Here is a 17,234-nt window from a genome sequence, read left to right on the forward strand (position 1 = left end):
GTTGAACCTACAGGTTTACACTTGGACAGTGGTTACATCAATAAGACTTCCTTGGAGGCAATTCCTTCCATAACACCTCTGTTATCTGCTAGTGAGTTTGTGTTAACCACTGGTTCATTCAAAAGATTATCAAGTGTTGAAGGAAGAAGACCCCAGTACCAAGAAAAAGGGGCATCAGTTGTTGATGTTTGGAGTACACTCCCTACCTCCACTTCTGATAAAACCACTGCTAGTGAGAAATCAGATGATCCCATTAAATTGGGTGATGGTTTAAAGTACCAAGAATTGACGGAACGTGTTGAAAAATTGGACGCATCTGTTGCAGAAATTAAAGACATGCTGCAACAGTTGTTAACAATTCAAAAGGTACCATCCACTGCTGTTCCATCTCAAACACCTACTCCACCACCAGCAGATGTTACAAATGAGCTCTGGAACCTCTTTCAACCTTTTCTCCATCAACAATTTCAGTTGGCCGAGCACCAACATGCCAAACATGTTCAAGGTCTCAAAAAGGCAATGGAGTCTAGGTTTAGGGATATAAACGATGACATCAAGGCTCTTAAGGCCCATTTGTTGACAACCACTGGCACTGCTCCTCCGACTGTACTTTATATTGATGACCTCCCTGCAGGTAATGCCAAAAAGGGGGAGAAAATTAAGGAGTGGGTAAAGAAAGGGATCGATAATGGGCTATACCTTGGCACAGAAAAAGATGCAATGCTCAGAGATATTCCTTTGCCAGATGGTAGTAAAAAGGTTGATGTCACCCAAAATGCACTTGATGATGCTGTCATAAGTGTAAAGAAGGATAGAGCGGCAATGGATCTAGCAAGGTGGAATGAGGAGAAAAGAGCTTTTATGGAGCTGAATGCGCAGGGTTGTTCTGGTGAAAAGGATTATCAAAATCCGATTCCAAAAGGAAATCTTACTAGAAAAGTAAGGAAACCCAAATCCACACCATCCAGCCTTCCAAAGCACACTCCAAAACCACTGTCCAAAAGCCACCAACATCAAACTTCCATCCAAACAGTTGCTGAAACATCTGTTGTTACAACAACTGCTCCCACTCAAACGCACACCACTTCAACACACACCACTACCACTGCCTTACCACCACCATCAGTTCTTGCTCTAAAGCAGAAGACAGCAGATGTTAAAACATCTATTGTAATGACAACAGTGGTTGAAACACCAGTTGTTTCAATAGCTGTTAGTCAGTCACAAACCACTGTCACCCAAATCACTCCACTGATCCACCCAAAACATCATCTGCCTTCCCTAAAACAAAAAGGAGAAGGGTTTTCATATCAGATGATGATTCTCCATCACCACCACCAAAAGCTTCAAAATCCCAAGCACTTATCACAATTCCAAAACCCATTCCTCTCTCTTCAGCTCAAATGTACAAACCCCTACCTCCTGCAGGTGTTCAATTTCCTCTTGAACTTATAACAGTCAGAGATGAAATTAAGTCTTTCTACTATGAGGATAACCCTGCCAAAAGGAGCTTGCCATCGATTGAAGGATATCCCAGGCCAACAAATATTGAAGAATACTTAAAAATCAAGGCCAAGCAAGCAGAGGATATCTCAATCAAAAACAAACAAGGGAAATCTGATAGAGAGTATCAACAAAACTATCAGTTTCTACTTACACAGGTCAGAGCTCTAGAACAGTTTGCAAAAAATGTATGTCAGCAAATCTCTGAGAAGGCAGATGAGTCCTTGAGAAGAGACTACATTGAAAACATCATGACCTACAAGACGTACAAGGGGGAGAAACACATGTAAAGAAACTGGACCATTCCTGAGCTTGAAAAAGAAGTAGCCAGGATTCATGAAATGATCAAGAATAAGGTCGAGCAGTCTCCCCGTGAAAAATTCAAAAGGGTTGAAGCTGATAAGGCTTTAGAGCTGAAGAGAATGAAAGAGGAGCTGATAATTGCTGAATATGGGTCAAAGAACTCTGTGTCTAAGTGGGGAGAAGCAAGGGTCAGGGCCACCTACAAAAGGTTGGAAGAGCTTAGGAAGAAAGATCCAACAGCTCCACAAAAACCTGATTACTCCAAAGCAGAGGTTTCAAAAGGATCATCAAAGCCACATCCCAAATGAACCACTGCTCCTGTTGGTACTGCCATCTACAAAAGAAGGAGACAAAGCCAGTTAGGTTCTGAAACAGTTCAAGAGATACTTACTGGAAATGCCATTGTGAAAAAGGGCTTTTTGTTAATGTTGAAAGAAGAATCCGAACTGGAAAAATCTGCACAAACTGCTCAGCCAGTTATGAATAGGCCAGCATCACCAAACTCCTCAACAAATAAAAATCTCCCAAGAAACCCATTACGCCTAAAAATACAAGAGTGGAAAACTGATAAACAGAACCACGTATTGACTATGGTCAGGGCGGATGGCGAAGTGAAGAAATTTACAAGGGAACAAGCTCTTGGCCTGAGACTTGAAGATTTGCAGGATCTCCTTGATCTTCCACTAAGCAGGGATGATGATGATACAGATGCCTTGACTTTTGAACTACAATTCAAAGGGCAAATAAGGGAACTGTTGTTGACGCAATAAAAATCTACAATAATGGAGAGTTTTGGCATTATCTGTTCCAGGGGGAGATTGTTGGGATTGAACCCTACCAAAGGAACAGATAATAAAAGCCAAAACTGGATCACAGCAGTAGATTCAGAATAAGCAGATGTTTGATTGCAAGTCTCTCCCCTTGAAAGTGGTTTCAACATCTGCTGACCTCCTATCTGCTGATCATGCAAACTGCTGACCTACAACTGCTGATCAAGACAAAGTTTGATAGAAGAACTAAAGCTCTGCTGCTCAATCTACTGCCTTGGTTCAAGCATTGCTGATCATAACAAGAACTGCTAGGTTCACAGCAGTGGAAGGATGCAACAGTAGTTTGAGTCTGTTTTATGTATTGAAATGTAATATCAGTAGTTAGCATAGCAGTGTTTGTATTGATCAGAGGTTAGAGTTTGTTAGGAGGTTAGATGTCACTTTCATGGTGACGTCAGCTTTGATGCTCAGTGGTTTACAAGTGCCTATAAATAGAACAGTACCCTGTACTGTTCTGTTCAGCTCTTTCACCATCTTCTTTCTGCACGAACAAACACTGAGCTCAGGCTGAGGGGGAGTTTGCATATCATACACACATTGTAATTAGAGTTTAAAAATAAATTTAATCATTTGATTCAGTGTTCGAAAATGTATGATTGATAGCATTTCTTCTGTTTGATTGTGAAAGTTTGCTTCCATTAAATTCCGCTGCACTACTCTTCCATTTATTCATTTAAATTCAAACACAAATCACAATCAATCCAAACTCAGATCCTAACAGAAATAGAAAGAGTGAATAAATTGTTGAAAAGTTACTCATGTTCTTCTTATGTCATTGACAGGATTTATCCGACTATTGAAGGCATGAAGGCATTTGAAGAAGAAACCCCTGAAGAAAAGAAGAGAGATACAAAGAAAAAGACTGATAAAAAGAATTCTGGTAAGAAACAAGGTTTCAGTTACAACAAGTGTCCACCCCCGCTGGAAAATGGATATTTGCCCAGAAATCCACATTCTGAAAGAGTCGAATAGGCAACCAACTTAGTGTGGGAGTCTGAACAGTCAGTCAATTTGCCAGAAAACATTGATGTGACATTTACATCATCTGACACTGATCATGAGTCCGAGTTAATAAAGAAAGTGGTCGATCAGGTGTTGGATAAAGATGAAACAGAGGAGTCAAAGTCGGAGTCAAAATCAGAATCAAAGTCTGAATCTGACACATCATGTTCTAATGTCAATCAGGGCAAAAGAGTTTACAATAATGAGTTCCTGTTATCAGAATCTAATTTGAATGATGAAACTTTTAAAGTTGCATATACTTTGAATGATTCTGACAAATTATATTCTGATGAGAAATTTCCAATAAGAGGTGTCAAACCTGACATGATCAAAAAGGTTTTCAAACTAACAGAAATTAATATTTCTGAAATAAAAGATGTGTTGGTGCATAATGTCTAAAGCCTGCGTCTTTGTGAAGTTAGATTAACGTATATGGTCTAGATAGGTTATTTTGTAATAGATCAGGGGTTAAATATGTAATTATGTGATAGTTATAGTGCTGGACCGCTTTTGTGACACATGTCCACAAAAGCGACCCAGGCTGGATCGCTCATGTGGACATGTCACATGAGCGGTTCCAGAATTCTATAAATACCCTTGATCTTAGTTCATTTGTAACGTTGTCCTGGATTGTACGTCTAACTGCTGACCTTCTGGCAATCGTTATCAAGTGAAGTAAAAGTGATTAAAGTGTAGATCTGTCTGTTTTCTACTCCTTTCTGTACCGTATATCTTCGTATCATCTTAAAATGTGTTTCCGCCACATTTTTAGCAGGCTCTAGCTTATATTGACTCCTCAGTGAGATCATACTCGATCCTACAATTGGTTTCAGAGCTAAGAGCTCGATTGCTTGATCAAACACGTCGTTCTCGTACAGATTTCAGCGTATTCAGAGACAAATCAGATCCAAATTCATCGATTTCTTCATCTTCTACTCATTTCTTACGGTTTTTACGGAAATTCGACAAATTGAACGTGTTTTCACGGTCCGATTTGTCTGAATTTCAAGTATATTGTGCGAATATCATTGAATCAAAACCCTACCAAGTTTCACATTGAAACACCAAGCCGTTTTGGAGAAATTGCAGATTTTTGGTCCGAATTCACGTAAACTTTCAGCTGTGAATCGCTTATGTGGTCAAAATATGGATCGCTTATTTGGAATTGTTGGGTCACTCATAATTACAACTGGTCGTGTGGGTCGCTCATAATTACAAGTGTGACTCGCTTTTAAGTCAAACAGGTGGTTCGCTCATTGTACATTGAACACGTGGCCCGCTCATAGTTGTGACTTATCGGTTCGCTGATTTGTCATCTTCTTCACATGTTTTCTGAATCATAGCAGAATTGTCGACCAAATCCTAGTGGTTGATAAACACCGCCCACATCTTGTTGCTACCTCCTTTGCACGTGAAACAATTGAAGTTGTCGGCTGTATATATTGTTTGGAATATTGTTGCCGCCCCACATACATATACGGTCCAATCCCTGTTCATCAAACTTTAAGCCACTGCCATTTTTAATTGTTGTTGTTTGTGAGTTGCCCACTTATACATTTGTGGCCAATCCAAGCTCATTAATGCACCGCCCATTAAAAAATATCAGCCCATGTGCGTTTTGTTTCAAAATTAATCTGAGAATATCAAGTGGATTTTTTCTTCCATGTGAGACATCATTTGACCGTCCATGAATGAGGCCCAATCCAGATTTTACTTGCACCGAGTTTAAAAAAATTAAAAATGATGATGTTGTGTTTAAGTGATGTTGTGAGCCGAAATTTTTGGGGACAATTGAATTAATAGTGTGCATTCATTGGAACGGGTTCACGAATCTTCGACAAACGAGTCTTAGATTGAGTTCATCAATACACTGTTACGTATTCAATCAGCTTTGATTTGATCGTTTACTTGCTTGTTTGCAGGAAATCCACGGTAGTTTGTCGAGCATCGGTTATACACACAAACGAATTTCCACTCGATCCACGTTCATCTAATCTTTGATATTCAATCGAATAGTCATTTGTTTGTGTGAAAGTCTTGAAGTGATTGAAAATTCGTTTTTGTGAATCGTTTAATACCGAAAATGGATTTTGCAATTAATATTGTACTGAACAAGTTCAATAATTTTTCAGGTATCGATGGAGAATCAATTGAAGAATTGATTAATAGGTATGTCGAGCTGTATTGGATAATGGTGAGTTTGAAGATAACCAAGACAAATGAGGAATGGGTTAACAAACTGGAAAATGCTTTACCGGGTGATGAATGGAGAACGTATCTGTCAGATTGGAAGAAGAGATACTTAGAAGTGACTTTGAGCATGTTTATTGAGAAGATTAAAGAGCGAGAACTTGAACTACAAATATTAGAAGTGAAGCAACTGATGAAGCAAAATGTAAATCTGATGAAAATGTTCGAGAGGTAGAGGAACAGGTTAAAGAAATTTCAGCGATCAAGGTTGAGAAGAAAGCTGAAACTGTAAAAATGATCGAGAAGTGCTCAAACTGTGAAAATCTGAAATCCGAAAATGCCAAACTCTTGAGGGATTTAGAGAGTTTGACATTAGAAAACGAAAATTTTAAAAAATCAGAAAATATTTTGAAAAATCAAATAAAAAATTCAGAAAATGAAAAATTAAAAATGGAAAAAGAGCTTGAAAGCAAACAGAAATCTTCAGAAGATTTAGATTTCTGGATTAAGCTTGAAAACAAAAAATCTGAAAGCGAATGAATCAAAATTTCAGGAACAGATAAAAGTTTTGATGAATGAAAAATCTGTTCTTGAAAATTTGAAGAATGATAATGAAAAAACAATCAAGTCTCATTTTGGGAGAATATCTCAGCTTGAAAGTGAAGCTGAGAATTCGAGGAACAAAATTGGTGAACTTGAGAAGAAATTGATAGGTTTTGTGACTAAATCAGACAGTTTGAATTTTCCCTGTCCAAAACCAATCAATTCAGTTCCAATAAGTGACTGTGTCACAAACTTTGACAATGTCAAAGTTGAAGATTTTGATGAGAAATCTGATGATGTAAATGAAAAAGTTGAAAAACAAAAATTATTTTTAGAATTAAACGAAAAATTCAAAAATACTGTTCTGCAATCTACTGAAATAGGTGAATGCTCAAAGCAGAAACCTGTTAAGAAGAGTGTAGAACAAAACCAAAAAGTTAAAACTGAGAAAATTGTTCAAAAAGATAATAAAAGCTCATCAGATCGATCATCCAATCGCAATCAAAAAGTACAAAAATTGAAAAACGAAAATTCAAAAATTGTTGGTAATAAGTGGTGCAGGTCAGACCACAGTGCTCAAAAGCCAAATCCAACAATCAAGAGGAGGAAGGAGTATCACCACGCTAGACAATGCTTTGATCTAAGCGTTTGGTATGACAATGGTGATTGGTATGATAACAGAGTGTGCTACAAATGTGGATATCAAGGACACATTGCTGTTAACTGCCAGAGACAGAGATTTGAGACAAGAAGATGCTATAATTGCCAAATCCAAGGATACATTGCCAGGGATTGCCCAAGGAAATCAAGTGAAAGATTGAGGGTTAATTCTCAGAAGTTGGCAAAGTAACCAGTCACTGTCAAGCCCAAGAAACTGAAAGTTTCAGAACAGAATGTCAAAGAACAGAAGGTCCAAGAACCTAAAGTTCAAGAAACGAAAGTGAAGCTTTCTCAAGGGCAGAAAGACAAACTGAGGAAGAAGAGGAAGAAAGCACGAGAGTATCTCGAGAAGATTTTGTCCTCGGGTTCACCCGACAGATCGAATAAGAGTGCTGATGAATCGATTCACTCGACAACAAAGTCAAGTAAACCGAATTCGTCAGATGCAAATCTGAGGACGAAAGAGGAAAAGAAGAAGGAAAAGGTCGGCGATGAATCTGACGTGCCGAAGTCAGACAAGCCACCTTCAGGCGATGAATCTGGCTCATCAAAGGCAGACAAGCCACAGTCAGGCAATGATTCTGGTATGGTAAAACCAGAAGAGCCATGTGTTGAGGTAAATGTCGAGAATTCTAGTTTAGCAATGGATGAGAAAAACTTTCCACCATTGTTGAACAAGAATTCAAAATCACCCAAGGACAGTCAGGCTTGGGTGAAACTTTTCAAATGAAAAACCTGACTTGCCGGAGTTCCCAGGTTGGTAAGCGTGGAACATGAATCGGCATATTTCTTGAGAAATTTCACTCTGGTGATTTTTTGTCTTTCAAAAGATAAATCAGGGACATTAAGTTGTACTTGATTCATCTTTCCTACAAGTGGTAATTTGAAAAACAAAGTGATGAAACCCCGTGTTTATGAAATGTCACACAAAACTAATTTTCCGGAAAAACCATTTTGATTAAAACAAACTTAAGTGTTTTGAAATCATAATGGGAAAATAGTTTGTTGTGAGGGGGAGTTCTGATTGTTTACGCCAAGTGGATGGAGAATTGATGCAATTCTCATCAAGTTGTCAAGTTTGTACAGTTTGTTTCAAATTTTCTCAGAAAATCAAAATTGAAACATATTTTGATTTTAGGGGGAGAAAAATTTTAAAAAAAATTTAGAAAATTTGAAAAAAATCAAAAACATTAAAAAGTCAAAACGAGTTTTGTTGTGAAAAAGAGGAAATGATAGTAAATCAGTGGACTATCACAGCACGCTAAAGAAATGTAATGTCAAATGTGATAAACGGTCTCACTGATGATGTGACGATAGGTTTTTGTACATTTAGTAGATTTATTCGGGATATAAACCTAAAATTTCAAACTTGTGAAATTCGTGGGGAACACTACTTGGATATATAGGTAACCCTTGAAATCTCGTTTGAAAGGTCTCGTATTCTGATATACTAGGTGTTTATACTCTATGATGTCTGGGGTATTATTCCGGGACTTCTGCTGAACGGTAGTTCTGACCTAGTCCTTGGCTAATACTTTCCGCAAAATGCTTGAAACATAGCATAAAGCCCTCAGCTGATTAGACAATAAAATTGATAATCATCTGTTGTAGCTGAAAAGATCCTCTAAAGGGGACACACTGCTAAGTCGAAGCTGATATCTCTCTGCTGAACGGAAGTTCTGACCTGAGATCCCTCAGTTCTCGCATTTAACCCCTAATTTATGTACAGATATCATTGTAGTATTCTTGCCTGTAAGACTGAATATTGGGATTCTGGATACGGGAGTATATTCAAGAGGTGGGACACATGAATCGAACTAAGTTCATAAAACACTTAAATAGTATCCTGAATAGATTGAAAGTTGTATGAAAATTTAAGAGGACAACTATATCGTCAATCAACGTGAATCGTTTAGAACTTAAAATGTTCAAAGCTTAACGGTGTTAGTGATTTGTCTCAAAAACTGATATGATCCTCTTACACAAACTCACAAAAATATGTTTGTACATATTTCATTTCTGCATTTAATTTCTGTCCTTGCATTTATGTTTCTTATTTTCAAAAATTCAAAAAGATTTTCGACAACTGATGTTGGAGAGCTGATTTTCAAAATCTCAAAGGCTAAACATGATGAACAGACAGGTTGGTTAAGTGGTTTGAAATGTTTAAAATGATTCATTAGGTTGAATCAGAAATTGGAATGTTTCGAATTTTTTAATCAGTTTTAAATGTGATAATTCTCAAATGTTTAGCTGATTCATTAAGTTGAATCACAATATTGTTTGTTATAATTGTGTGTTTGAGATGTGTAGGTTTCAGAATTTGTCGCTACGAAAAGCCAGACTACGATCCCGACAGCCGAGTCTAAGGGGGAGTCTGAAGACGAGCTTAATGCAAAAGGAGCTTGTATTCGGAAAGCCAGGCGTCGATCCCAAAAGCACGGAAGCTTGACGAAAGGGGGAGCCTGAAGATTCTGAAGAAAGAGAGCAACGGAAGCTGAAGACAGATCCACCGGGATTCTGTTCGAACAAGAGTATTTGAAGACTCTCACTAAAGATTCCGTCAACATCCAAGGGGGAGTTTGTTAGTGCAGTTGTCTGTCGACTACATCTTCGTTTGAGTCTTAAAGAGAGAGAAAGTCAAGTCGCTATGAGTTTCGCTACGAGATTGACTACGGCAATATCCAAGGGGGAGATTGTTGATGCACGTAATGTCTATCGCCTTCGTCAATCCGAGTCGTAGTGAAAAGTCGAAAGGAATCAAGCGCGTAATGTCTTATTTAGTTAGAAATGGCAAGGTGGCAAACTTGTAATTAATGATAACTATCATTAAAGTGCCTTGACCATATAAATAGGAGCTTATGTTATGATTTTAGTTAGACTTTCGGAAGAGTTTAGTAGGAGACTTGGAGAAGAAGATTTTCTAGAGAGAGAAAGTAGAGAGAGAAAGTAGTGTAAACGTGAATTCTTGTACCGCAGCGTCAAATCTATCAATGAAATCACGTTAGTAGTACGTTATCGTGTGTTCGGTCACGTTCGTTCACGGATTCCGCACGTGAAACGTTCGTTACGCAATCGAACGGTGCCAAAACCGGTCCTACAAGAATTGTTGATGCACGTAATGTCTATCGCCTTCGTCAATCCGAGTCGTAGTGAAAAGTCGAAAGGAATCAAGCGCGTAATGTTTTATTTAGTTAGAAATGGCAAGGTGGCAAACTTGTAATTAATGATAACTATCATTAAAGTGCCTTGACCATATAAATAGGAGCTTATGTTATGATTTTAGTTAGACTTTTGGAAGAGTTTAGTAGGAGACTTGGAGAAGAAGACTTTCTAGAGAGAGAAAGTAGAGAGAGAAAGTAGTGTAAACGTGAATTCTTGTACCGCAGCGTCAAATCTATCAATGAAATCACGTTAGTAGTACGTTATCGTGTGTTCGGTCACGTTCGTTCACGGATTCCGCACGTGAAACGTTCGTTACGCAATCGAACGGTGCCAAAACCGGTCCTACAAGTGGTATCAGAGCCAGTTGTAAGCTAGTTGCTAGATACGAAGTGTTTTTCTGAGACTTTTGTAGATCTGGACTGATTTAGCGGTGAAAATGGACTGAATTTTGGACAGTAGGTGGAAAATACAGTAATAGTAAACCCTTGAAAGTTTCGGACCAAAATTCCGACTAAAAGTGAGCTAAAAACACTCGTGAAGTTTGGACCGCTCTGACGTCATCTTCGAATCGCTTATATGGACCGCTCTTAAGTACACTTCTTTGTGGATCGCTCATAATTTTCTGTCTAGATCGCTCCAAATGGTATCTTAGGTGCTGGATCGCTTTTCTGAACCGCCTGAAAGTAGTTTCTGCTGAACCGCTTATCTGTCAATCTTGGATCGCCTTTCTGAAACCTCTGGTTCGCTCAAAATGTTCTTGTGGACCACTCCATAGCTCTTTTCTGAATCGCTCTTTGTGCAAATTTGAGGATCGCTCTTAGTGCAAACTTTGGATCGCTCTGAGTGCAAATTTCTGGATCGCTTTTAGTGCTAGTTCTTGAATCGCTCTTTGTGCAAGTGTGTTCTGAATCGCTCTTCTTGAAAGTTTTCTGGATCGCTCTTAAGTATCTGTGTTGGGTCGCTTATACAGTTACCCTGGTTCGCCTATTCGAAGTTTGTGGATCGCTTATTGAAACAGTTTGAAAAATTTTTCCGTAAAGTCTGAAAATGGATAGTCAAGATTTCTACAACATGTTTTCGGGTGTGAGTGCTACTCAAGGCCAAACAAATATTATGCAGAATGTGAATCTAGAGAACGAGCTTGGCACGATGCAGAAACCTCCTAAATTGATGAGTTTAGACGAATACTCAGGATGGTTAGTGAGGTTTAAAAACTGGGTACAAGCCAATCACTTAGAGAGTTGGATAAAGATCGAGAGAGAGTATGTGCCTCCATTAGATGCGATGAGAACAAAAAAGGCAGTTGCAAGTCTGACGGATGTAGAGCAGGTAGAATTCAAAGCTGAGAAGAAGATGATCAGCATCCTCCAACAAGCGATAAAAGAAGATATTTTAGTGCTACTACAGCATAAGGATACTTCAGCGTCAATATGGTATGCATTAGAGAAAAAGTTCAAAGGCAGCTCGTCAATGATAAAAAGCAAAAAGGCTTTCTTGAAGAAAGAGTTTGACATCTTCACAGGGATAAAGGGTGAATCAACTAAACAGCTTATCGAGCGATATTGTCATTTAGTGTTGGAGATGAGAAGGTTGGACATTGAGAAGACAAATGAAGAATGGATAGATAAATTGTGCGATGCACTTCCCTATGAGGAATGGGGTACATACTTAATGATGTTGAAGAACAGTACGGATTTCATAAATTACAGCTTGAGTGAGTTCATAGAGAAGATTGAAGCTCATGAACTAGAGTTGGTGAAAATTAAGAAGATAAATTCGGCAAATATGCCACAAGATGTATCGCTGTATTACAAGAGTAGTCCTGTAGTTTCGAACGTTCAGAGTCCGAAAATTCATACTGGTTTTAGTGCAGAAAACACTACATCTGTTACTCCAAATGCATATTCGTCAAGTCATTCAACTCCGTTTGCTAACTATGAGCCGAACGTCAAAGCTTCAGAAAATTCTCCTCAAAGTTCAACTGGGTCGAATCAACAAACAGTCGTGTCTGGGGTGCATTGCAACATAGCGATTAACATCAAAAATGGAAATGAGATCACAGAAACTGCAGCAAAGCAGCATATCGCGTTATTGGGTTCGGTTCTGGAGGCGTATGAAGGGTTGGTTGCTGGTCGGATCGGAAATCCTGATATGACCAAAGAGGATTACGATCAAATCGACCCGGAAGAGCTGGAATTGATAGATATTAAGTGGTGTATGGCAAGTCTAGTCCGGAGAGCTCAGCGGTTTATGGAGATCACGGGTAGAAATAGTTTGTCGGGTCCGGATCAGAAACTGGGGTTTGACAAGACCAAAGTCACCTGCTTCAAATGTAAAGAGAAAGGTCATTTTAAGCGGGAGTGTCCGAATCGCGTAGTTAAAAACCATCAGAATCCGTTCACCAATGATTACTACAAGCAAGCTATATATCATCGCCCAAACCAACAGCCTGCAGTTCAAAGACCTCAGATCGAAAACAAACCTGAGAAGGCGTTGATCGTAAATCAGGATGTTGAAAAAGTTGCATCTGGATTTAGTTGGGACAAGTTCATTCCTGGAAAAGACGATCAAGCAATGATGGCTGAAGTGGCAGAGATTACCGAGACGGATGCTGAGCCGGAAGTCGTAGTTTCTGAAGATGTTGATGGAAAAGCTGCTGATATTGCTGATTCTGATTCTGAGGTGGTTGAAGAAACAGTTACTGAGAATGTTGAGTCTGTTCCTGAGATCGGGATTGAAGAAGTTATTGAAGGTGTTGATCAAGAGTTTCCGGAATCTGTATCTGATGATCTTAGTTTTGAATCTCGACGGGAGGAATTTATCTATACTATGAAGTCAATTTTACCTCCTAATGTGTTTGGTTCTTTTGCAGATTTTTTTGAAGACCCAAGAACCGGTACGTGCCCGAGATTCGAAGCCAAGAAAGATGAAGTAGTGGAGATAATTGATGTGTCGAAAGAAATGACAGAAGAAGCTCTGAAGGATATAGCCGATAAAGCACTTATGAGCAAATTGAAAGAGGTAGATTCAGACATTCCGGAGTCAGTTGACAAAATGTCAGGTCTAGGAGAAACTGGAGTCGTAGAGGTCAGCGAGGTCAAGGTGTCTGAGTCAGAGTCAACTCCTGTTGGTAACATGGTTTGTGAGAATGAGAGTTTAGGTGAAAAGGTTTCAATTCCTGATACACCGTGTCAAAGTTGTTCACAACCGTGCACGGAGTGTCTTGTAAAAGACACTATGTATCAAGAATTGAAACAACATGCAGATCTGATGAAATTTGACTTAGGACAAGTAAAAGAAGCTTACGACACTTTGTCTAGGTCAATAAAAATGATACAAAAAGAAAGTCTTGAAAACGACAAAGCAACCAAGCTAGCTCAATCAACTTTATTTGACAAACAAAGAGAAGTAAATTTTCATTTAGACACAATCGCTTCTTTGCGAAAAGAGCTTGAGTTGACTAAAATAGAAAATGATAGAATTGATCAGAAACTGATGAGTTACGTGGCATCATCTTATGTCTTAGAGCAAATAGTACCACAACAGCCATATGCTACACCCGCCTTCAACAGCGTTCCACCCCCAATGTGGAATCATTACACACAGAAATATCCAGATGGGGTGGAAGCTGCATTAAATATAAAACTGAAAACACTTGAGAATGATTTACCTGATAACTTAGATATCACTTTCAATGCGTCTGACATTGATAACTCATCTCAGGTTATCAAAAATGTTATTGTTCAGGTGTTGGACAATGATAGTGAGAAATCTGAACAGGCAAAATCAGTGGAGTCCGGGAGTGAGTCTGAGGAAGACGGAAACTTTTTAGACCGTTATTTGACAAAAATGGATAAAAGTACGGATGATGATTCGATTATGGTGGCCTACACTATGGTTGGGTCGGACAAACTTTATTCCAACACGGAGTTTCCGCTTCAGAGTGTTAGATTTGAGACTGTCCAAAAAGTGTTTAAGCTGGTTGAGTTGAACGTGAATGAGTTAAAGAAAAATGATTTCTTTGCAAAACTGAACAAGTCAGTTGGATCGTCATGCTCTACTAGTCAAGAAAAAGTAGAGGGGGTGGGTAAAGGCAAAAACATAAATAACAAATTAAAGAAAAAAGGTATTGGTTTCGAGAAAAGAATGGCTAAACAGGTGGTAAAGCCGAAAGAGAGAATTGATGATGTTTTTGTTTGTGGTCCGAGTACTGAAATCGAAAAGGATTATATTCTTAGTCAAAAGGCCGTGGAAGACTTCAATGCAGCGCAAAAGCTGAAAGCAGAAACTGTGAGTAGCACATTTGTCGAATATGACAAACGTTTATGCTATCGCTGCAATGAAGTCGGCCACATGGCAAAGCAGTGTAAAAAGGTGTTTGAGAAACCAGTTGTGGTAAAAACTGTTGCTAAAAAGGTTGTTGAGAAACCGAAGGTTGAAAAACCTAAGGTTGAAAACAACAAATTTTCAAAACAAAACATTCAAAAACCTCGACCAAAAACACCGGTCGTTGCAAAAGATAAGCAAGTGATGGTTTTGCCGATCCGAATTCTCAAACGGGGTGAAAGGTTGAAGTCGGAGGACAAGCCAAAATCGACTTTCGAAATTGGCGAGTCTTCTAAGTCCCCTAAGACTTCGACAATTTACTTTAAAGAGAAAACTTTTGAAAAACAATCATGGATCGCAAAACCTAAACCATCTAATGAGATTAAAAAGATGGAAACCGAGTTGAAAAATGAATCACAATGTGTGAGAGATGATGTGGGTAAATGTGAATTTGAACTCGATAAGTTCATGTCGGAATTTCCAAAACTTCATAACAGAGTAAAACAAGATAAAAAAGAAGTTGAGTCAAATGTTACATTTAGTTTTCCTAAAACAACTGAAAAGTGTGATGTGGTTTTTGGTACCGTGTCAGAGGTTAAAAAATCGTGGGCATCATTGTTTAACTGATGTGTTAGTGGTTTGATTGCAGGAGCTGCCCAAGTCCGTGCTCTCAAGATGGATAATGGATAGCGGTGCTTCGCGGCATATGACAGGATCCTTAGCTTTATTATATGATGTGAAAGCAATTAATGGAAGCTATGTGGGTTTTGCCGGCAATCAAGGTGGAAGGATAGTTGGTCAAGGAATGCTCACGAACGACATCATTTCGTTTGACAAAGTCAATTATATCGTTGAACTGACAAACAACTTGTTAAGTATTTCGCAAATATGCGACAAAGACTTTAGCGTTCACTTTACGAAAACAGAATGTTTGGTCTTAAAACCGGGGTTTAAAGTCCCTGACGAGTTGGTTCTGTTGCGCGCCCCTAGGGTTAATGATCTTTACATCTTAGACATGAGCGCTGCAACACCAACAACTCCTCAAAAACAGTGTTTTGTGACAAAAGCTAAAGCAACAGAAAAAGAGTCAGTTATGTGGCACAGAAAGATGGGCCATATACATATTCGTAAAATGAACTTTCTTGTGCATAACGATTTGGTAGAAGGAGTTAATGTTAAAAATTTCATTTACCTGACGATTGTGTTGCTTGTAAGAAAGGAAAACAGGTACGAAAATCTCATCCGACAAAGCTGCTCAACTCCATCCGGTTACCTCTCGAGAGATTGCATATGGATCTCTTTGGGCCGGTCAACGTAAAAAGCATCAGTGGAGATTCTTACTGTCTGGTGGTTACGGATGATTACACAAGGTTTTCATGGGTAATTTGCTTGGAGAAGAAGGATGAGACGTTCGAGGCGTTAATGGTTTTGTTCAAGAAGATGGAGACAGTGTACAAGTTGCCGATCAGAAGAATTAGAAGCGATAATGGAACTGAGTTTAAAAACAACAAAATGTACGAATTCTGCAATGAAAAGGGGATTCTTCACGAATTTAGTGCGCCATATACACCACAACAGAACGGCGTGGCTGAAAGAAAGAATAGAACCCTGATCGAGACTGCACGTACTATGTTGGCTGACTCAAAGCTTCCAATCTTTTTCTGGAGTGAAGCAGTGTCCGCAGCTTGCTATACGTTGAATAGAGTTTTGACAGTGAAGAAGTATAAAAAGACCTGTTTCGAGTTGTTGCATTGCTATAAGCCAAATCTTGAGTTCTTGGAACCTTTTGGCTCTCCGTGTACGTTCATCGATGCTGATGGAAAATTCGGAGCGAAAGCGAACGAAGGATTTTTCGTAGGATACGCCAGCCCGTTAAAGAGGGTATTTGTACCATGTCTGGGGAAGGTAATTCAGGTTCTTCATGTGGATTGTCAAAAGCATACACCGTCGCAACAACTTCCCGGACAAAGATTCCTATTTGACTATGATAAACTTTGGGAATCGTTTCATCTACCGTCCGAGCCGAGTGAGGAGGAAACTGCTCTCATGTACCTGTATCAACAGAGTCAGTCGCAAGAGCCAGAGTCTAGCCCGCTAGAAGTTCCTACGCCCACCGTGGGTACTCACGATGATGAAGCAGGACCGAGTGGAACCGTTCACATCCCGCCAGAGGAACCAGAGGAACCAGCTCCGTCATTTGACGTTTCTGACGACTCAGAGGAGGAACCCGCTCCTACCTTTGACGAGGAACCAAATGAGACTGCAGAGGAGACTGTTGATCAAATCGTTGATCTTGATATTACAAACCTGGAATCGGAAGTTGTGGTGCCAGATACTGTGATGCCGAGGACACTGTCTTACCATCCATCAGAACAGATTATTGGCGACCTACAGAGTGGTGTTAAGACGAGACACCAGACTGATCATGCACTTACTTGTTTTTATTCTGATATAGCTGACATGCAAAAAGAAGTTTCTTATAAATGTTTTATTTCGCAGATCGAGCCCAGGACTTACAAAGAAGCATTGACCGAAGACAGCTGGGTGAATGCTATGCAGGAAGAACTGCTACAATTTGAAAAATTGGGCGTCTGGAGATTAGTTGATCTGCCGAAGAACCAAAAGCTGATAAAAACAAAATGGGTGTTTAAGTGCAAAAGAGATGATCGAGGCGTCGTGGTGAGGAACAAGGCACGGTTAGTGGTTCAGGGC

This window comes from Helianthus annuus, chromosome 4, assembly GCF_002127325.2.
Source record: "Helianthus annuus cultivar XRQ/B chromosome 4, HanXRQr2.0-SUNRISE, whole genome shotgun sequence".
NCBI lineage: Eukaryota > Viridiplantae > Streptophyta > Magnoliopsida > Asterales > Asteraceae > Helianthus > Helianthus annuus.